Source organism: Loxodonta africana, chromosome 1, assembly GCF_030014295.1.
Source record: "Loxodonta africana isolate mLoxAfr1 chromosome 1, mLoxAfr1.hap2, whole genome shotgun sequence".
NCBI classification, from domain to species: domain Eukaryota; kingdom Metazoa; phylum Chordata; class Mammalia; order Proboscidea; family Elephantidae; genus Loxodonta; species Loxodonta africana.
In genome coordinates, this window is record NC_087342.1 from 53,250,760 (window position 1) to 53,263,351 (window position 12,592).

General features: G+C 40.2%; 1 long non-coding RNA gene across 2 annotated transcripts in view; it reads left to right on the top strand.

Moving 5' to 3' along the window:
- The window catches only part of LOC111752392 (uncharacterized), a 43,916-nt gene that overhangs the window by 25,958 nt on the left and 5,366 nt on the right, over positions 1-12,592 (top strand). Inside the window, exons 7-8 of one of the 2 annotated variants that reach the window (XR_010321230.1) lie at positions 1,481-1,775; positions 4,518-4,644. This is a non-coding gene — a long non-coding RNA (uncharacterized LOC111752392). Of the gene's footprint in view, positions 1-1,480; positions 1,776-4,517; positions 12,090-12,592 lie in introns of those variants that run through there. The other variant, XR_010321231.1, reaches the window with a different exon arrangement.

The following is a 12,592-nucleotide window of genomic DNA, read 5'->3' on the forward strand; positions in this document are numbered from 1 at the left end:
ATTGCTGACTTGTTGGTTAGCAGCCATAGCACTTAACCACTGTGCCACCAAGGTTTGTGAGACTGCAAATACTAGAGGAGAATCATGTTTGTTGGAGAAAAGTTCTTAGTTCAGGTTGGACACTATCAACTTGAGATACCTGTGGGAACTCCAGGTAGAAATGCTGAGTGGTTTGGCAGGTACACACTGCGTGCCTGCTCGCCCCAAGTTATCCCTCCAGTAATAACGAGGTGTGCACATGGCCCAATCCGAAGCAATCGTAACATACAGGCTCCCACCCCGTGATGACTGATTCATAGAAAAGCCATGTGGCCTCACTGGACCAGTCAAATTTCTTCTGTTAATCTGGGTGGGGAGAAGAGAGATTTTTACACTCTGGTTGCACAGCTGCGAGACTCTAAGTTCAGAACCATTGGTGAACATGTCCCTGCTATGGTATTACTTTGGCTTAAAAGAATGAAGCTAATGAAGTTAATACAGAGAGAGAAGGGGCAGAGAGAGAGTCCTGAAAATACCTGAGTCCTCTTGCTTCTACTCCTGGTTCAGAAACATGATCAAATGAGCTAATAGAATCAGTATCTGCCTCTCTCTTATTTTAGCTAGTTTTTGGTATGATTCTTTCACTTATAATTATGACCCGTAAAGTCATTGCCATAGAGTCGATTCTAACTCATAGCGGCTGTATAGGACAGAGTAGAGCTGCCCCATATGGTTTCCAATGAGTGGCTGGTGAATCTGAACCACTAACCTTTTTGTTAGCAGCTGAGCACTTAATCACTGTGTCACCAGGGTTTCATAGTTATGACAGTGTTTAGTAATATAAGTAAGCAGTTGGATTTACAGTCTGGAACCCAGAAAGAGAGATCTTAACCTATAGACATTATTTTTGAGAGTTGTTGATAAGGATATAGATTTTGACACCAAGAAGTAGACAAGGTCGCCAAGAAAAAAAGGAACGAGTGAGAAGAAACCTGAGTTCTAAGTGCTGAGGACTCTAATAGGAACACTCAAAGTGTTTGACTATATCAATCTTTCAATTTTTAAAAAGTAATTTGAGCTATTTTTGGACTATAGTGCCTTCACGTATAGTCAGCAGCAGTCCACAGCCCCTGTACTTCTTCACATCACTCATCACAACTCTAACACTTATCTGTGCAAATATTTAACTGTAAGATCCGCAAGAGCAAGACAGTGTTTATCTTGCTTGACGTAGCACCTAGCACTTAGCTGATGCTCAGTCAGTATTTGTTGAATGAACTGCCCCGTGTGATGCTCAGTCAGTATTTGTTGAATGAACTGCCCCGTGGGGTTTCCAAGGAGTGGCTGGTGAATTCGAACTGCTTACCTTTTGGTTAGCAGCCGAACGCTTAACCATTGCACCACCAGGGCTCCAGTGCATTTTGTTACAGTTCCTTATATATTTGTCTTTTCTGCCAAAATATGAGTCTACTTGTTCACTCTTTTATTTCACAATTTTTAGGATCTTACCTGGATCATTAGGTCCAGGAGAGGAGGATGGACTCCCAAGAAGGTTGAAAAGAAATGTCCTGAGTCCCTGGGGAAACACCAGTGGAGTGCGGAGTCATGGGAGCCAAGGGCGTTTCAAAGAGACAGTGACCAGCAGTGGAGAGTGCTCAAGAGAGGGCAAGTGTGATGAGACTGAAAAGCAGCTGTTGGATGGGACCGTGTAGAAGCCGTGGGTGCTCTCAGCAAGAATAAGTCCAGGGAAGCAGAGAGGTTGGAAGCCACCTGGAGTAGATTGAGGAGTGAATGGGGTGAGTAAATAGAGCCTGAAAACGGAAATAATTCTTTTGACAAAATTACTTGTGAAGGAGAGGAAATGGACAGGCCAGCAACCAGAGAGGGAGCTTAGGACAGAGTACTGTTATCTATTTATTTATTTGTTTATTCATTCATCTATGTTTTTAAGATGAGAGGGACTAAAGCAGCATTATATTTGAAGATCTATGAGAGCACAGAGTAGGATGCAGCCTGGGTGAGCAGAGAAAGTAGAGAAAGTCTTCCCTGAGGAGATAATTTTTGAGCTAGGTCTTGAATAATGAGTAAGACTTTTCCAAAGGGAGAAGGCAGTGCAAGCAAAAGAAAGACTGTAAGCAAAGGTACTATGATGTGTTCCGAGAACAGGCAACAGCTCAGCACATGGAGAGCTTTAGCCCTGGATCCTGTTAGGGAGAAAGGAAAACCCACCCAAGACCTTTCTCTACCTTCTATCAATTGTTCTCAATTTCACCTTTAAAGTAATTAGGTGAGGTCAGGTTATCTTTAACGTCTACTCTGTTTTAAAATTCATAGCTAGCAGTGATCTGTTTTGAATGTTTTGTTAGGTTGATAATAATACTCCTCGAAATGAATAATTCACCATTGTTACTTCCTGAAATGGTGCTTTATAGTGTGCGGTGAGAGGCTTCCAGGAGTTAGAGCCTTAGCCCAAAGTGTCCCTGCCTAGAAAAAATTATCATGAAATTATATTTGAAGTGTATTGTGCTTTGCCTTAAAATTACATCCTATTGCCTGAAATATTTGTCATGGTTTTACTATGGAAGTGTTTTCTTATTATTCATTGATGCCCCAGGAAGATAGCCCACTTCACTCTTTAGATTTAAGTATTTCCTGGTACCTGCCTGCAGAAGCTCTGAGCAAGAATGAAAAGTCCAGGCTGGCCCCTACTTCCAGCCTCAGAGTCTGTTTTCCACTTGGCCACTCACTGCCGGCTTCATGCAGGCAAAGAGTCTAAGCACAAGCTGTTTGCGAAGTGAAATATGGCAGAGCCCGGGGAGAGAGGAAGAGAACTCCTAGAGGAGCTTAACTGAGTTAATCGAACTTTATAAATGTCCTGGGCCAGAGGGAATCAAGTAATTGTATTATACGCCTTAACATCTTAGCTACTCGCATATCATATGACTCAAGGCCACTTGGCCCTATGAATTTTCTTCATAAAAGTGTACAAGATACAAACGGCTCACAAAATCATCTGAAAGAAAAAAGGAAAAGAGAAAGAAAACCCACATTAATTGGATTCTTGGCAGAAGACTAAAAAAAATGTCCCTAGAACTGGTGAAACAAGTTATTTTTAGATGACTTTGCTCTAAAATATGGCGGTGCCTTTGTCAATGAGTTCATGCTGCATACTGCAAACTCCTTGGGTCTGGTCCTTAAAAGAAAAAAAATCTCCATTTTCCCTCTTTATTACATAATAAAATAAAATGAGCAGTCTCTCAGTGCCATCTCTTGGGAAACATTCCTCAATCCAAAGTACTGTTTTTCTGCTTGCATTACCATGTTTGCCTTCATCTGAGCCCTTTGCCCTACTTTTGCAATCTGAAGATGTTGATAGAAATCTCAGTTCTTCCCACAATTCCTTTGGTATTTTAGCTGTCCTCTATTTTTAATCCATGAGCTCACTCTGATGATTTATCAGATTTCCTATGTTACAACCCTCTGCTATGTTTTCTAATGAAAAGGTTGAGGACTAACACGTTTTATGGCATTGCAAGGGAAGAAGGCTCAAGCCACTGGGAGTTACAGAGATCTGAGGTTGTGATAAGAGATCTGCCAATGATTAGCAGGCCTCACCTAGTAGGTCTTACAATGGAATTAAGCCAGATGGTGCCAATGGGAATTAAGGGGCTGCATTTTTTTTATGGTCCCAGAGCAAACACAATACCTGTCTTCTGGACGCTTTTAATCTCAGAGGCCAGTGAGGGAAATGGGGTTTTCTAGGGCCTAGCCACAAATTCCCCAGGGATTATTGTACCGAGTGCTCTTGATTCGAAGTGATGGTTTATCAGATACTAGCGAAGTTCCTCTAAATCCTTAAAGGGTTGTAAAGGTCTGCTTGAGAGTCCCATGTTACTGGAACTAATGGCGTTTTAAAGTCATTTATACACATTCCTGAGGCTGCAACTGACTACCCAGGTTTCTGATAACCTTGGCCACAGATATTTTTGGAAGGAAAGACAAATTTATTTCCTCTGGACAGCATGACCTGGGGTATAGGTGTGTTTCTTTTGTGTTTCCTGTTTACTCTGCATACAGAATTTCTTCTATGAACATCGTGGACAAATTTCAGGAACTACATGCAACTGGCATGCTTACAGTGCTTAATTCTTTATGTCTCTAGCAACCTACAATTTGGCATAAGGGCTAAGGTAGATTCTTAACATATGTATTACTTTTAAGCACTAGGAAGATCCAGAGGCCCTCTGTATACTCACAAAGTCTTGCCCCTTAAGTTATTTCCCGTCAAACTGATGACAGTAATGGTAAATTTCCAGTCTTCAGCATTAAGCTCGAATCTCTGCAAACAGAAATGGAGTATATAGTGTCTTGGAATCTAAGATCAGCTCCCATTTCTGGAGGCTTCTGTATACAGCCTGTTGTGGGTGTGCACCAATCTATATCAGTGTGGGCAAGTCAAAATCACTTCCATTAAGAGGTCGTAGACATTAGTATCTGTTGCACGTCTTCATGGCTGCCTTTCTTACTCCTTGTTACAGATTTGACTTTAAGACTGAATAATGGAAAACCCTTGTCAAGTCGCAGAATCTGGACATAGAGGAACTGGCAACCCTTTTGTGAAAGTCAGGATTCATCCAAATTTTGACCTAAGGCTCAACTTCTGGAGTAAGTCAAATACATTCGTTCTTGCATGAATAAACAAATATCTGATGAGCTCCTGTTGTACACTGTGCCTTCCACCATTTCTAGTGACTTTGCTTTCAATAGGATTTCACCTGCTTTTGTTGTCAATTTAACTTTCAGTCTTTTGTAATTAATATGTCTCTTTCTCTCTAGTAGCTTTTAAGATTTCCTCTCTCCCTTTGTTCTCCATAATTTGTAGTCTGACTATATGTATTAAGATGTAGAATTAGTATTTATTTATCCTTCTGGATCCTTGTACTAAAGTTTGCTTTGATGACTCAAGTCATCCTGCAGTTGTAGAGAAACATTAGCAAATATCTCTTCAAATTTTGCTTGTCTGCCTTTTTGGGAAATCCTATCAGACATATATATTGGATCTTTCCATTTTTTGAAGTCATTTAAATGTTTTGTCATATGTTTTTCTGTTTTTCTGTTTGTAGTGCATTCCAGTGAAATTCTTAGGGCTGTCTTGCAATTCCCTGTTTTTTTCTGTGTAGTATAACTATCAAGGCTCATTTTTCAATACGTATGCTTTTCATGTCTAATTGTTCTTACTTTACTGTTTTAAATCCACCTATTTTATTTATCTCACCTTGTTTTTGTCAAATTTATGTTCTATTTTTAGTGAATGCTATTCTTTTATCTCCTTTATCACTCCAAATGTGCTTATTTTAAATTCTTTGTCAGACTCTTGTCATATTTTAACTTTGTTTGGTTGAAATATATCATCTGACTGGTGATTTATATTTCTTTATTACTTTTTTTATGATTCGGTATTAGGATTTGCAGGCCTACTTTGAGTAGTTAAGTTTTGTTTTGTTTTTCTTTCCTCTCTACCTATCCTTTCCTCCCTAGTTATTTTTGTAATTGTCTCCTCCTGGATCCCTGAGGCTCCCTAATTAGAAACGAGTCTTAAATTGCAGGTTTGTGGTCATACACCTCAATAATATATTGAGTTTGTAGCAAATCTGGTCAAAGAGCTAGCTGCCATCTTGTTTTAGTTCCTGTAGATGAGGCTGTTTTTACATCTACCAACTTCATAGAAGAAATATTCCCAGTCAACAATTAGCATAATGTTTCCTCAGGCTTTTGCTTTAAAATCAGATGGAGTTCCACTTCAGTCTCCAACCTGGCTCTTGTTCCCACTTCATATGAAAAAATTTTATTTACTATTACCTCAGATGAGTCAAACTCCCAGTTGTATTTACCTGCTTCTTGCTCCAGAAGCTGGCAGGCCCATAGCTTGGTGTCATACACTACTGCTTACCTTACGTTTCTGTTCTATATACCTGGTCCATGTAGATGTTTATCTTCTTTGAACCTAACCAGGTTTGGAAGTACTAGGTGGCACAAACAGTTAAGTGCTTGACTACTAACTGAAAGATTGGTGGTTCGAATCCATCCAGAGGTACCCTGGAAAAAGTCCTGGTGGTCTGCCTCTGAAAGGTCACAGCCATTGAAAGCCCTGTGGAGCATAGTTCTACTCCGCACACGTGGGGTTGCCAAGAGCCAGAATTGAGTCAATGGCAACTGGTTTATACCTGATTTTTAAAAATTGTTTATTTAGTATTTTATCTACCATTTGTTCTTGTTTGAAGCATGCCCTTGATGATCTAACCTTGATGCCTCTTTAGGCTGATGCTTGCTTAAATGCAACCACCAAATTGATTTAAAAATATCTTGAGGCCAAATGAAGTAAACATTTAAGTTTCCTTAAACTGCAGAGCAGCACTGTCCAATATAAAAATAATGCAAACCACCTGTTTAATTTTAAATTTTCTAGCAGCTACATTTGAAATATAAAAATAAGCAGATAAGATTAACTTTAATGATGTATTTTATTTAACCCAATATATCCACCATGTTATCATTTCAACATGTAATCAATATAAAAAATTATGAATAAACTATTTTACATTCTTTTTATACTAAGTCTTTGAAATCCAGTGTTTATACTTACGGCACATCTCCATTCAGGCTCGCCATATTTTAAATGCTTACTAGCCACCTGGACAACATAGACTGATAGTATTTGTAAAACTACTACTAACTGAAGGGTTGGCGGTTTGAACTCACCCAGAGGTGCCTTGGAAGAAAGCCCTGGCTACCTGGAGCATAGTTTGACTCTGCACACGTAGGGTTGCCATGAGTCAGAATCGACTCGATGGCAACTGGTCTTTGTTTTGTTTTGTTTTTATAATAAAGCAATACTAAGTATTTAATCACCATTACCACTTGGATTTTATTAGATCTTTCTTCTAAGAATTCCACTGCATAATTAAGACACAGAACACAAAATTTAGATGGTCTCAAAGACCATCTAATTTTTCTGTGTATTATGCTTATAACTACAATGTTAACATATTTGGAGAAGTCCCTTCGATTTCTCTTTTGGAATCTAGAGAAGATAGCGAAAAGCCTTAAGTGCACAAATTTGCAATAGAAACAAGATCATTTGTTTTATCAACTCTGAAAAACTGGTTTCTGAAAAAACAAAATTTTATTTTTACCAAGTGGCATGAGATGAGAATGTACAAAGTTTGAGATGGCAGAAATTACCTAAGAAATTAAGGATTTATACCCCATTTACAGCCAAAAGTCATTTGAAGGTGCTTGAAGGCTAACCAGGTTTGGAAACCCTGGGTAGCACAAACAATGAAGCTTGATGGAATTTTATGAGTTTGTATGGAGCTATTTTCAAATGAGGTTAATTTTAAACTCCCTCTAGACAAAGGACATTTGGCCTTACTGAGTGTTGTAACTCTAATTTTTTTTTAAGTTGGGTTTATTGAGGTATAATTTATAAACAGTGAATTCATCCTTTCTAGTATAAAGTTCCCCCACGTGTCTGTCAGTTTGTCATACTGTGGGGGCTTGCTTGTTGCTGTAATGCTGGAAGCTATGCCACTGGTATTCAGATACCAGCAGGGTCACCCATGGAGGACAAGTTTCAGCTGAGCTTCCAGACTAAGACAGACTAGGAAGAGGGACCCGGCAGTCTACTTTTGAAGAGCATTAGCCAGTGAAAACCTTGTGAATAGCAGCAGAACATTGTCTGATATAGTGCTAGAAGATGAGCCCCCCAGGTTGGAAGGCACTCAAAAGATGACTGGGGAAGAGCTGCCTCCTCAAAGCAGAGTCGACTTTAATGACGTGGATGGAGTAAAGCTTTCAGGACCTTCATTCACTGATGTGGCATGACTCAAAATGAAAAGAAACAGCTGCAAACATCCATTAATAATCAGAACCTGGAATGTATGAAGTATGAATCTAGGAAAATTGGAAATCGTCAAAAATGAAATGGAACGCATAAACATCAATATTCTAGGCATCAGTGAGCTGAAATGGACTGGTATTGGCCATTTTGAATCAGACAATCATATAGTCTACTACGCTGGGAATGACAACTCGAAGAGGAATGCTGTTGCGTTCATCGTCAAAAAGAACATTTCAAGATCTATCCTGAAGTACGACGCTGTCAGTGATAGGATAATATCCATACTCCTACAAGGAAGACTGGTTAATACGAGTATTATTCAAATTTATGCACCAACCACTAGGGCCAAAGATGAAGAAATAGAAGATTTTTATCAGCTGCTGCAGTATGAAATCAATCGAACGTGCAATCAAGATGCATTGATAATTACTGGCGATTGGAATGCGAAAGTTGGAAAAAAAAAGAAGGACCAGTAGTTGGAAAATATGGCCTTGGTGATAGAAACAATGCCGGAGATAGAATGATAGAGTTTCGTAAGACCAATGACTTCTTCATTGCAAATACCTTCTTTCACCAACATAAATGGTGACTATTTTTTTATACACATGGACCTCACCAGATGGAACACACAGAAATCAAATTGACTACATCTGTGGAAAGAGACAATGGAAAAGCTCAATATCATCAGTCAGAACAAGGCCAGGGGCCAGCTGTGGAACAGACGATCAACTGCTCATATGCAAGTTCAAGGTGAAAGTGAAGAAAATCAGAGCAAGTCCACGGGAGCCAAAATATGACCTTGAGTATATCCCTCCTGAATTTAGAGACCATCTCAAGAATAGATTTGATGCATTGAACACTAGTGACCGAAGACCAGTCGAGTTGTGGAAGGACATCATCCATGAAGAAAGCAAGAGGTCATTGAAAGGACAGGAAAGAAAGAAAAGACCAAGATGGATGTCAGAGGAGACTCTGAAACTTGCTCTCAAACACTGAGCAGCTAAAGCAAAAGGAAGAATTGATGAAGTAAAAGAACTGAACAGAATATTTCAAAGGGCGACTCGAGAAGACAAAGTAAAGTATTATAATGACATGTGCAAAGAGCTGGAGATGTTCTTTCCCAAAAGGGAAGAACACGCTCGCCTTCTCTCAAGCTGAAGAAAAAATTCAAGCCTGGAGTTGCAGTAGTGAAGGATTCTATGGGGAAAATATTAAACAACTCAGGAAGCATCAAAAGAAGATGGAAGGAATACACAGAGTCATTATACCAAAAAGAATTAGTCGTTGTTCAACCATTTCAAGAGGTGGCATACGATCAGGAACCGATGGTACGGAAGGAAGAAGTCCAAGCTGCCCTGAAGGCATTGGCCAAAAACAAGACTCCAGGGACTGATGGAATATCAATTGAGATGTTTCAACAAACAGATGCAGCACTGTAGGTGCTCACTCATCTATGCCAAGAAATATGGAAGACAGCTTCCTGGCCAACTGACTGGAAAAGATCCATATTTATGCCTATTCCCAAGAAAGGTGATCCAACCGAATGTGGAAGTTATAGAACAATATCATTAATATCACACGCAAGCAAAATTCTGCTGAAGGTCATTCAAAAACGGCTGCAGCAGTATATCGACAGGGAACTGCCAAAAATTGAGGCTCGATTCAGAAGAGGACGTGGAACCAGGGATATCATTGCTGATGTCAGATGGATCCTGGCTGAAAGCAGAGAATACCAGAAGGGTGTTTACCTGTGTTTTATTGACTATGCAAAAGTATTTGTGTGGATCATAACAAATTATGGATGACGTTGTGAAGAATGGGAATTCCAGAACACTTAATTGTGTTCACGAGGAATCTTTACATAGATCAAGAGGCAGTTGTTCGGACAGAACGAGGGGATACTGATTGGTTTGAAGTCAGGAAAGGTGTGTGTCAGGGTTGTATCCTTTCAGCACACCTATTCAATCTGTATGCTGAGCAAATAATCCAAGAAGCTGGACTATATGAAGAAGAATGGGACATCAGGATTGGAGGAAGACTCCTTAACAACCTGCATTATGCAGATGACACAACCTTGCTTGCTGAAAGTGAAGTGGATTTGAAGCACTTACTGATGAAGATCACAGACCACAGCCTTCAGTATGGATTACACCTCAACATAAAGAAAACAAAAATCCTCACAACTGGACCAATGAGCAACATCACGATAAACGCAGAAAAGATTGAAGTTGTCAAGGATTCCATTTTACTTGGATCCACAATCAACAGCCGTGAAAGCCAGCAGTTAAGAAATCAAAAGACACATTGCATTGGGTAAATCTGCTGCAAAGGGCCTCTTTAAAGCGTTGAAGAGCAAAGATGTCACCTTGAAGACTAAGGTGCGCCTGACCCAAGCCATGGTATTTCCAATCGCATTATATGCACGTGAAAGCTGGACAATGAATAAGGAAGACCAAAGAAGAACTGACGGCTTTGAACTGTGGTGTTGGCGAAGAACGTTGAATATACCATGGACTGCCAAAAGAACGAACAAATCTGTCTTAGAAGAAGTACAGCCAGAATGCTCCTTAGAAGCAAGGATGGCGAGACTGTGTCTTACATACTTTGGACATGTTGTCGGGAGGGATCAGTCCCTGGAGATGTACATCATGCTTGGCAGAGTACAGAGTCAGTGGAAAAGAGGAAGACCCTCAACGAGGTGGATTGACACAGTGGCTGCAACAATGAGCTCAAGCATAACAACAATTGTAAGGATGGCTCAGGACCGGGAAGTGTTTCGTTCTGTTGTGCATAGAGTGGCTATGAGTTGGAACTGACTCGACGGCACCTAACCACAACAACAGTATAAAGTTCATTGAATTTTTTAAAATAACATTTTATTGTGTTTTTGGTGAAAGTTTACACGGCAAATTAGTTTCCGTTTTAAAAATTTCTGTACGCAATATTCAGTGACATTAGTTACATTTTTCACAATGTGTCATCATTCTCTTAATTCTGTTCTGATAGTTCCGTGTCCAGTACTCTAGTTTCCCTGCCCCTTATCTTCTTATCTTTGCTTTAAAGTAATTCTTGACCCTTTGGTCTCATATACATGGTTTTTTAGTGGAGTACTGTGCTCATGGGTAATACCCTTTATTTTGTGTGCCAATTTGTTGTTTTGCCAAAAGGTGACCTCAAGGGATAGTTTTGGTTCAAGATTTAAAGAACATCTCAAGGCAATAGTCTCAGGGTATTCTCTAGCCTCAACTGGTCCAGTAAGTCTGGACTTTACGAATTTTCGTTCTGTTCTGCCTTTTTCTCCTATTCTGTCTGGATCCGTCTATTGTGACCCTGAACAGAACGGATCTAACTCTAATTTTGATAGACCATTTACAATCTGATTTCTAGGCACCTCAGACAACTAGGTAGATCCCTTTGGATGAAAGAAATCCCTGTCTTCCATGTGGATATTGACAAACCCTGCTGCTTCTGGGGAAAGTAATCCTTTCCAAATATTTTGTTACGTTATTAAACCACTTGTTTTCTAAAGAACCAGGCCACCTTCTCTCAAGATCCTTAAATCATACTACATTATAAAACTGTTTATTTACACAGCTTAGAAACATCGATAGTTCATTGACCTCCTGATTTTATGACCAGTCTTTAGACATGCTAATTTGTCACATCTTTTGAAACTCTTACCTTCATGGGTAGTGGTTTTCCCCAGTAATTCCCAGTCATGTCATATTTAATGAAAACAATACCAGTAATCGTATTGCCGCATAGCTCTTTCCTCTTGGGGACCTCCAAATGGATTCCAGATTGGCGAGGGTCAGTTTTCAAAACCTCTTTGTGAAGGAAGAAGGGGAGAGGATTAGTTCCCAATCAAGGCAGGGGAAGTGAGGCTCACAGGATCATCTCATCGCTCCACGTCAGGCAGTGAGTCTGTGCTGGAACACTTCCGTTCCAATAATCTCAAATACACCTATTGGCAGAGACCCCTCTCATGCTGGTTGGGGAGCCACCACGTTGTCATCACAGTTGGATATGACAGGTTCCAGGAGCCTGGACCTTGTTCCCGACAGGAGACAGGATGGGAAGCCTGTTGATAGCCTATCATCAGGAATACTTCATTTCTTATATAAAGAGTACTCCCGCACTCCTAGCTCTCTCTAGCTCACTTTCCTTGCTTTATTTTTTGCAATGATACTTAACAACCTTGTTGTTAGTTACCTCCATGTCAGCTCCGACTCATGGCAATCCCATGTACAACAGAATGAAATGTTGCCTGGTCCTGTGCCGTCTTCATGATCATTGGTATTCTTGAGTCCATTGTTGGGGCCATTGTCATCTCATCGAGAGCCTGCTCACCTTCACTGGCCCTCCACTTTACCGGACATGACGTCCTTCTCTGGTGATTGGTCCCTGCTGATGATGAGTCCAAAGTAAGCAAGTTGAAGTTTTGGACAATATTCTGTGACCCATAGGGTTTTCATTGGCTGATTTTTGGAAGTATATCAGTAGGCCTTGCTTCCTAGTCTGTCTTAGTCTGGAAGCCTCACTGACACTTGTCCACCATGGGTGATCCTGCTGGAATTTGAAATACCGGTGACATAACTTCCAGCATCACAGCAACACACAAGCCACCTCAGCGCGACAAACTTACATGTTACATATTTGCCTGTTTTCTGTTTCTACCCATGTAATTTCCATGAGAGTCTTTATTTTGTCACA